General features: G+C 39.5%; 1 long non-coding RNA gene across 2 annotated transcripts; it reads left to right on the top strand.

Moving 5' to 3' along the window:
- The first annotated feature begins 5248 nt into the window (after window positions 1-5248).
- LOC106610899 (uncharacterized) lies at window positions 5249-8492 on the top strand. 2 transcript variants are annotated; one of them, XR_001330016.2, is made up of 4 exons: window positions 5249-5579; window positions 5723-5867; window positions 6007-6075; window positions 7790-8492. It is a non-coding gene; the product is annotated as an uncharacterized LOC106610899 (long non-coding RNA). The 2 variants fall into 2 exon arrangements; XR_014378705.1 differs by having other exon boundaries at window positions 5317-5579; window positions 5726-5867.
- Window positions 8493-9179: the final 687 nt, after the last annotated feature.

Below are 9179 nucleotides of genomic sequence, written 5' to 3'. Positions count from 1 at the left end.
TGATACACACACAGTATAAGTGAATTTGTCCCAATGCTTTTGCTCCCCTAAAATGGTGGACTATTTACAAAAAGTGCGGTAAATTGTGTTGCATTTATCTAATTTGCGTGTATGGTCTATTATGAGTGATACATGCATGTCAAGATGGCTGCTCCCTAACTTCCTGCCCCATCTGATAACCCCCATCCTATTCCCTGGGCTTGGGGCTCGACATTACATAGACGATGCAGATACGATTTATCTGTTTGGCTATTTCTCCTGCAGCGTAGGTCAGCCTAATAACCTTTGTCAGCTCTTAAGGCGTGAAGAAGGTATATTGTAACCATTTGGGCAGAAACGGGCAGGCTTTCCCGATATTGACTCAAACACAATGAGGGGAGAAGGAGGGGCAGCACGGAATAAGTGACACTAATGGAGCATTGATGACAAAACAAATCGCGCACGGGGACCACTTTCTAGCGTTTTTCCTTCTTAGTACTGCCGCCTCGGGTTTCAACATGTCTTGAGTCGGTGCAGCGGCCCTCGCCCCGCGGATCTACCCGGGGATTAGGATTTCCTCGCAAGGAAATGGTCACGTGATTTACTGTTGCTGGAGAGGCGCTACAGGTGCCAGCACGGGAGGATAGAGGTATAAGGTGACTAAAAACACAGCTCTTTGGAACCACACCGCGTTCCTAGTCCTGGTCCGGAATTGGCTTTATGGTGACTGGGCTGGAAGGCTGGAATGTCACCCTAGACTTTGAAAACACACTTTGATGGAAATTAAATATTAATGGAGGAATTATACCCAGAAAGCTGTATCCCAGTTACATAGAACATGCAAATCGCTCCAATCAGTGAGGTAACTGAAATAGAAACAGGATAGTTGGACAACAATTACTTGTCATCATTGATATATTTACTATTAATACAACAAATTCGCAGGAGTAAGAGGAAAATAATATAACTGTACAATTACAACGATTTATCTCTATTACTGTGCAAAAAAGGAACAGCTAATGGTTATTGCTTCATTCATGCCATCATTGTCACGTCCTGACCAGTAAAAGGGGTTGTTTGTTATTGTAGTTTGGTCAGGGCGTGGCAGGGGGTGTTTGTTTAGTGTGTTTCGGGGTTTGTTGGGCAGTGTTCTATGTTAGTCTATTTCTATGTCTGTGTCTAGTTAGTCTATTTCTATGCATAGTTTATTGGTTTGACCTTCAATTGGAGGAAGCTGTTCCTCGTTGCCTCTAATTGAAGGTCCTATTTAATAGGGTTGTTTTGTCCATGGGATTTGTGGGTAGTTGTTCCGTGTTTGGCGTTTAGCCTGACAGGACTGTCTTCATCGTCATTGTTATTTTGTTTTGTGTTCACGTTCCTTCTAATAAAAGAAGATGAGTTTACACATTCCCGCTGCGTTTTGGTCCACTTCCTACGACGAGCGTGGCAATCATGCATACATGAACTTGAGAGTGTCACGATTCTCTAAAGCAGAACCCAGAAGCAGAAACCTGATGGCTCCAAACCTTTCCAATTAGCAACAGATTTACATTCAAATATAAAAAGAATCTGCATAAAACAATTATTCCCACAACAGATGTGTTTCCATCAAATGGACTTGTTGCTGATAAAAGGTTGTGCGTGATGATGTAATGCACATAACAATACCTTTTGCGGCCTCCCGAGTGGCAGAGCAGTCTAAGGCACTGCATCGCAGTGCTTGAGGCGTCACTACAGACCCGGGTTTGATCCCAGGCTGTGTCACAACCGGCCGTGACCTGGAGTCACAAAGGGTGGTGAACAATTGGCCCAGCTTCATCGTCCGGGCTAGGGGATTGTTCGGCCAGGGGGGCTTAACTTGGTTCATCGCACTCTAGCGGATTTTTTGAGGCGGGCCGGACGCCTGCAGGCTGACTTCGGTCCCCAGTTGAAGGGTGTTTCCTCCGACATATTGGTGCGGCTGGCTTCGGGGTTAAGAGGGCGGGTGTTAAGAAGCGCGGTTTGGCGGGTAATGTTTCGAAGGTCGCATGACTCGACCTTTGCCTCTCCCGAGCCCGTTGGGGAGTTGTAGAGATGAGACAAGATCATAATTGGATCGCAATTCGATATCACTAAATTGGGGAGAAAAAGGGGTTAAAAAATGTATTATTTATCAATTAAATTCACATGTACCGAATAAAAAATACAAGTTATATGGGTCTCCAGTGCATTTTCAACTCTACTGATGGGTTTTTTCACAAAACAAATTGCGATATATAGCGAGTGTGCCCACTCTGGTATTGGCAAGTGCACTCTAGCCAACAGCTAGCAGATACAGATATAGCCTACATGATGAGATTATTATGGACAAAAGAGCGAGATTATTTGTATTTGTGAAATGGCAGCCGAGCATCGATGATCATGTCACCAGAATAAGACCCTCGATATTTATAGGAAAGGTGCATCAAGCTCATCACCTTGCACTTTCACCACCCTGTGAAGTTCATCATCATTTATTTCATCTGTAGCCTAACTGCATGCTTTCCTGACGAGTCGTAGTGGGATGACCACACAACATTTCATCGCGTGACTCCATGTTTACTTCAATATGGTTATTATATTAATATTGCTCTTAAAATATTTTGTGCGTTTTTTGTTTTGTCAACATTTGGAAAGTTTACCGACAAATGTTCTGTTTCCATCAGGACTGTCATGACATTTTTTATCCGACGTACTTTACTTCCATAAAAAGGTTGGAGAGAGTCCTTTCTCTCTCCATTGAACTCTCTTTCACCCTCTCTAAAAATACAGGCCAACTCAGCCACAGCTTAACTAATTAATTAAAATTAAATAGACAAGGACAAATAACAGAGACAGAGCAGATCTCCTAATAGACTGGCTGACATTCAACACTGTTCAATAAAAAAGGTTATCTGGAAGTTTCTGGGGGAAGGAAGACAACGTGTCTGAATTACAGGTCCAGTTGCATAGCCGCGGGAAGAAAGGGTGCTAAGGGTGCAGTAGCACCCCCTAAAAAATTTAAATGTAGAAAAATGTTTCCCACAAAAGTAGTGCCCTGGGCCTTTACTAGTCCTGTATTAGCGGATACATATAGCCTCTGCACTCCCCAACCGCAAAAAGAATCACAGCATCCCCACTCCCAAATATCTTCCCGCGGCTATTTCCAGTTAAGTTCCTTCTGTTCCACTAAACAAACACTGTTCCAAAAATATATTATTGTTGTTTTGTCTTATCCCGGAAACATCCGGATAGCGGTTTTGCTTAAATACTCTGTGTTAGTCTTGGTGATGGCGCTCTGCATGTGCGAAATTCATTGCCAGAGAGAAAGAGAGAGATAGAGTATTTATTTGTGACTATTAATCACTATGATTAATTCCCCTGTGAAACGATGTGATAATCATCGTCTTGTCAGATCTTGCCACTGATGAGCCTTTATCTCCCAGATCAGCCCAGCATCAGACGAGGAGGGGGAGGAGTGTTAGAGGAAGATGTATAAAGAGCAGTCTGAGACAGAGAGACTTTAATTGCAGCAGTATTGTTTGATAAAGACAGATATTTGTCTGCATTCCTTTCTTGCTGTTCACTGGGTACACTTCCCAGCTGAGAGGAATGCCAGCCTGGGTGACAGCGTTACGTGTGGGCACCCTGCTAACACATTCCGTTCCTCTCATCTGCCAACACACAGACAAATCATATGATATGTGTATCTTACATCAAAATGCAAATCAATTTATAACATTTTTGACATGCGTTTTTCTGGATTTTTTTGTTATTCTGTCTCTCACTGTTCAAATAAACCTACCATTAAAATTATAGACTGATCATTTCTTTGTCATTGGGCAAACGTACAAAATCAGCAGGGGATCAAATACTTTTTTCCCTCACTGTATATGACGCAGTAATGTTGCTCAATGACAGAGAATTACGCTCACCCCATCCTCATTTACCGGTAAAGTTGCTGGTACAATAGACTTACACTGCTGAGTTGATAATGACCTTATTGTGGAACCCATAACCTAATCTTGCATTAGCTATGAAAGTCTGTCCCAATAAATGTACATTTACTGTACCTCAATAACCAAATGAGACTCTACAAGAGAGTGCAGACAGATATGATCACCTGTATTTAGTGAGTCAGTATTACAATTTATATTCAAAAAGCCACAGTACGTCTCTCCAATGTATGCGTTATGTGTTGACTGTGGATCGGCAACTGTCTTAAACTGACTGTTAGTCATGTATTGTAGACAAACAAACTACAGGACGACATCCAATGAAGCCAAGGCTGAGTTAAGCATGCATTTCTAAAGTTATGATTCTGTTCTATATGCATAAACTACAGATGTAGGACCTTAATTTGAGCCAGTTTGCTAAAGCAGGAAAATAATCTGGCAGCAACAGGAAATGTGAATTATTATGTGGATTATAATTAATGGACATTTCTGTAGAGGTTAATACATTTTTCGTAAGGGAAAATTAAGTCTGTAATTTCAAAGAGGAAATTATAAACTTCAGGAGCCTTTTTAAACTTCAAATACACTACGTTTGAAATGTTCTGCAACGTAGGAAAGTTATTCTGCAACAGGGTGATCAAACTAAGATCCTACACCTGTAGGAAGATAATTGAGCATTCTCATTCCCTGATTACATTTTCTTCCTCCTTTTCTACCCTTTGGTGACCTCTGTGAACTATACTATAGCACACATGAAAAAAGTAGAGGCAGTAGTCTTGTGTAAGGTAATAATAGCGTATGCAAATGTTTTAACAGTCTCAGATGGTAGGCTACCATTAAGGATAACTGAGATAGATGAAAATATGACATGCCTGAGTCCATGTTTGGGCATACATTCTGCCCTTTATATTGAGAACACTGTCCTGTCACTGTTGTTGGAGAGTTTCCAGTCATCTGGTGATTCTCAGTACCTATACTGTTCTCTTTGAAGTAGAAAGAATAATCGATATAAGTTTAAATATTAAACATGTAAACAGAATGAAGGCTGAGCCCATGTGTGTACAAAGCTGGATCAACATCGAGTTAACCATCGGACATTTAAAAAACAGAACGTAAGCAAGGTAGACCAACAAGACGTGACTGGTCTGGGCCATATCTGATCTTGTGAAGGCTACTGGACATGTACATTGGTTAATCATACATAGACCACATCGGCCTGAACTTGTGAAGACCTTTGGACAGGAACATTAGATAATCAGTGATAGGCACCATTAGACCTGCAGTAGGAGTATGCATGTCACGCCACCAATAGAATCTATGCCCGAATGTCTGAGCCAGTAAGAGAATGGAAACTAAGTAAGACAACAAGATTCGTAAAGTGGAGTGACGATATTATTTAAGTGTAAGACTGTATAAAAGCCAAGTCCTAAGAACGAAGAGTTAGTTCTTCCCTGGAATTGCTCGGCTTCATTACTCTCTGTAATGAAATCTATTTGAATTCACAAGCTCCGGTATCTGAGAAGTATTTGAATCAATATTTTCACAACACTGTTAGCAATAAAAGCTGTGCCTCACCTCAGGGACAGACAGGTGTCTGAGATCTAACCAAATTTACTGAGATTCAGATTGAAGTACAAGCTGCAGCTGGTGAGTTTAACACAACGCAGTCAACCTCTTCAGAGAGCACAAATACCTACTGTAACTGCAACCTGACAGTAGTTTTCATTTTTTTTAAACCCTAACCCTGCTTGAACCCTGCTAATGTCTGTATTTCTAATGGTGTCATTCAGCAGAGATGTGTACCATAATGTTCATTAAAGAGGCTAAGATCTACGTTCTCCTATTGGTGTTCATTAGCGTCTTTGTGGAGAAAGGGCAGTCAGAATTATCAAGAGAAAATGTGAAAAAAATTATTGAAGACGTAATATACACAAGGTGGGTAACATATAAAGTGCTGTATATTATTTAATGTTTGCATGTCGATTCATGTAGTGCTAACACAGTAATTACTGTAAAGTACACATAGTCTTTGCCTACTGCTGTGGTGGTGATAATAACCATGTTTCCTATTTAGGTTCAAGCATAAAGACTTGCAGAATATTATGATGGCAAAGAACAAAGACAAAAGCCAAAAACAGCCCATGTAAGATAATTTTTGTTTGTTTCTACTTTTAGCAACCATGAGCTTCTATCTCATAATCTGACATGGCTTTTTACAATGGCTTTTCTTGCGGCTTTACAGTCTGTTAAGCTCTTACTGTGCAATCTGCAATGTAACTCCATGGTTTAACCAACCCTACCCAGTATTAGGAATATACCAACCCTACCCAGTATTAGGAATATAACAACCCTACCCAGTATTAGGAATATAACAACCCTACCCAGTGTTAGGAATATAACAACCCTACTCAGTATTAGGAATATAACAATTCTGCATGGATCTACATTTATCGCTCTTGGTTTTTTGTTGCTGATGTGACAATTACTCTAAACTTTATTATAACAGACAACATTATTCTCAATCTTTTGAGCGGATACTTTAAATAATGATTATTAAATATAACATATCCCTATTATAACCCAAACTATAAGGTTGTTTTATTTAATTGTTCAGGTTTCTGTTGTAATTTGAGTCATTATAAAAACAATGTACAGTGTAGGTTCAAAATATGTTTTAAACGATCTTGGTTGGTCTCATGGACTGTCAAGTCCTTGCAACTTTCAATTTGAGAGTGGTTACATTTCCCCAGCTCCACCCCTCAGCTAGCTTTATAGCAAACTAATTGGCGCTGTCTGAAATGCAAATTCAGTATTATGTCTTAATCTTAATGATCGGTGTCCGGTGAAACTGGAGGGCGTGTAATTCAAATAAATTCTAATAGTTATCATAGCAGTTAAACATTTAGGTACATATAAGTGTCTTATAGTGGCTGAAAGCTTGAATTCTTGTTAATCTAACTGTACTGTCTAATTTACAGTAGCTATTATAGCGAAAACATGCCATGCGATTGTTTGAGGACGGCGCCCAACATCCAAATATTTTTCCACCGGCACAGGCTTCATACATTCACATATAAAGATGAAATATTCACTTACTTTTTGAAAATCTTCCTCTGATTTATCATCCAAAGGGTCCCAGCTATAACATGTAGTGTCGTTTTGTTAGATCAAATCCTTTTTTATATGCCAAAAAGTCCATATAGTTGGTGCCATCGATTTGAGTAATCCACTCATTCAACTTGCAGAGAAAGGAATCCGAAAATCTACCCCTAAACTTTGTTTCAACAAGTCAAAATATGTTTGTATTTACTCCTCAGACACCCTAGAATGTAATCAAACTATAATATATCTTTCGGATAGAAGAATGTTCAATAGGAAACCAATTTTAGCAGGTGCGCAACTTCATCATGGTGCGCGAAGACAGATTTTCAAGACTGTGTCCTCATACAAAAACTCTTAAACTCTTTGAACATAGACTGCTGACATAGACTGCTGACACCCATCCAGGGAGCTATTTTACAATATGAGCTTTCTGTTGCATTTATAAGAGGATGGTCTCTCTCAAAAAAAAATCTGGTTGGTTTTTCTTTGGACTTTCTCCTACCATATCTATTGTGTTATATTCACCTACATTATTTTAACATTTCTACAAACTTCAAAGTGGTTTCTTTCCAATGGTACCAATAATATGCATATCCTGGCTTCAGGGCCTGAGCTACAGGCAGTTTGCTTTGGGCATGTCATTCAAGCGGAAATGGAGGAAAAGGGGTCTGATCCCTAAGAAGTTTTTAAATGCTCATTTTAAATGTTTCCATTTCAACCATTTGATTTACTATATGTTTGGGTTTCTAATACAGGGGTGGCCAGTTCACAATTGCACTCCATCTAACACAAAATGAATGTCAAAATGGGAAGATGGAGGGAAGCAACGTTGACTTTCAGAAGGTTGTGGAAGACATGGCAAATAGCGCTGTGTTCAACAGTGGTGGGGTCACTGCAGCTATTCCTCTATTCACATATGACAATGATGGTGTAGCAGCTCAAAAAGAAGAGGTTCATTCAGAATATCGCGTACTGGATAAACTGAAATTGAATTTGAACAAAGTTTCTGATAAAAAGTGTTTGATACTCTACACACAGAACAGTCCTTGTAGGGAGTCATGCCTAGAAGGAAAAGTGTCAAACATCATCCAACCACTGGAAGATGTTTTCAGAAAGGTAGACACAGGTTATAAGGCAGTAGTCTTCGACCATATTTATCGTGATGACAAAATGCAAACTAGAGAAAGAGTTTTTAATTCTCTGAAAAAAATTCCTGTGACAACTTATTGCTGCTACTACGAAAACAACGTTTTTGTATGTGCATTGCTTGACCATAACAAACGTGCCAACGATCAAGAATGTCTGTCTGAGATGAGTAAGGATAATCAAAGTAGTGACGACGATGAACCCGTGAGAAAAAAGCCAAAGAAAATGTATAAATAGATTTTTTTCTATTGTTACAAAAAACACAAAATTCATTCAAATGTTTGGCTGTCATTACTCATCACTTAATTGGGATGCTAATGTTAGCAGTACATGAATGTTGATTGTAATACTTTCGTCGTTTAATCGTTTCAATGTGCTTTCTGTGTTCTGAATATTGATCAACATTATGAAACTGTGTAATGTAGTGTGAAACTATTTCTATCTGATGCCAGTAGAAAGCTGTTAGTTTGTTGTTTATTATACTGTATAAGTCTGTTTCCATTCGCTTATGATAACATTACTGTGATCTACAAATTTATGACGTGTGGGAGTTATTTGCTGTTATTAAACCTCTCTTGGATGTAATGAAGGATGTTGTTTGTGATAAGTGCTTTTTGTTCGTTATGTTCAGTCTCATGTGTGAATAGAGGCCCATAACTTGAGACACCTTTACAGCAGTGGTCAGTGAAAGCATTCTCTGAAATGGACAGCTGCTCGTCATGCATCATTCCAGCTCATAGTTCATATTCAATCCATAAAAAGTTAAGTTGTCGAGGGGCTGAATGGTCAAGCTCCCAGTTCTCACACTCTGTTATAATTTCTATGTATATATCAATGATGTCGCTCTTGCTGCGGGTGATTCTTTGATCCACCTCTACGCAGACGACACCATACTGTATACATCTGGCCCTTCTTTGGACACTGTGTTAACAAACCTACAAACGAGCTTTGATGCCATACAACACTCCTTCCATGGTCTCCAACTGCACTTAAATGCTA

This window comes from Salmo salar, chromosome 09 (genome assembly GCF_965601325.2).
Source record: "Salmo salar chromosome 09, fSalSal1, whole genome shotgun sequence".
NCBI lineage: Eukaryota > Metazoa > Chordata > Actinopteri > Salmoniformes > Salmonidae > Salmo > Salmo salar.
The sequence above is the reverse complement of the archived record's forward strand: the minus strand, read 5'-3'. Positions and strand labels throughout refer to the sequence as shown.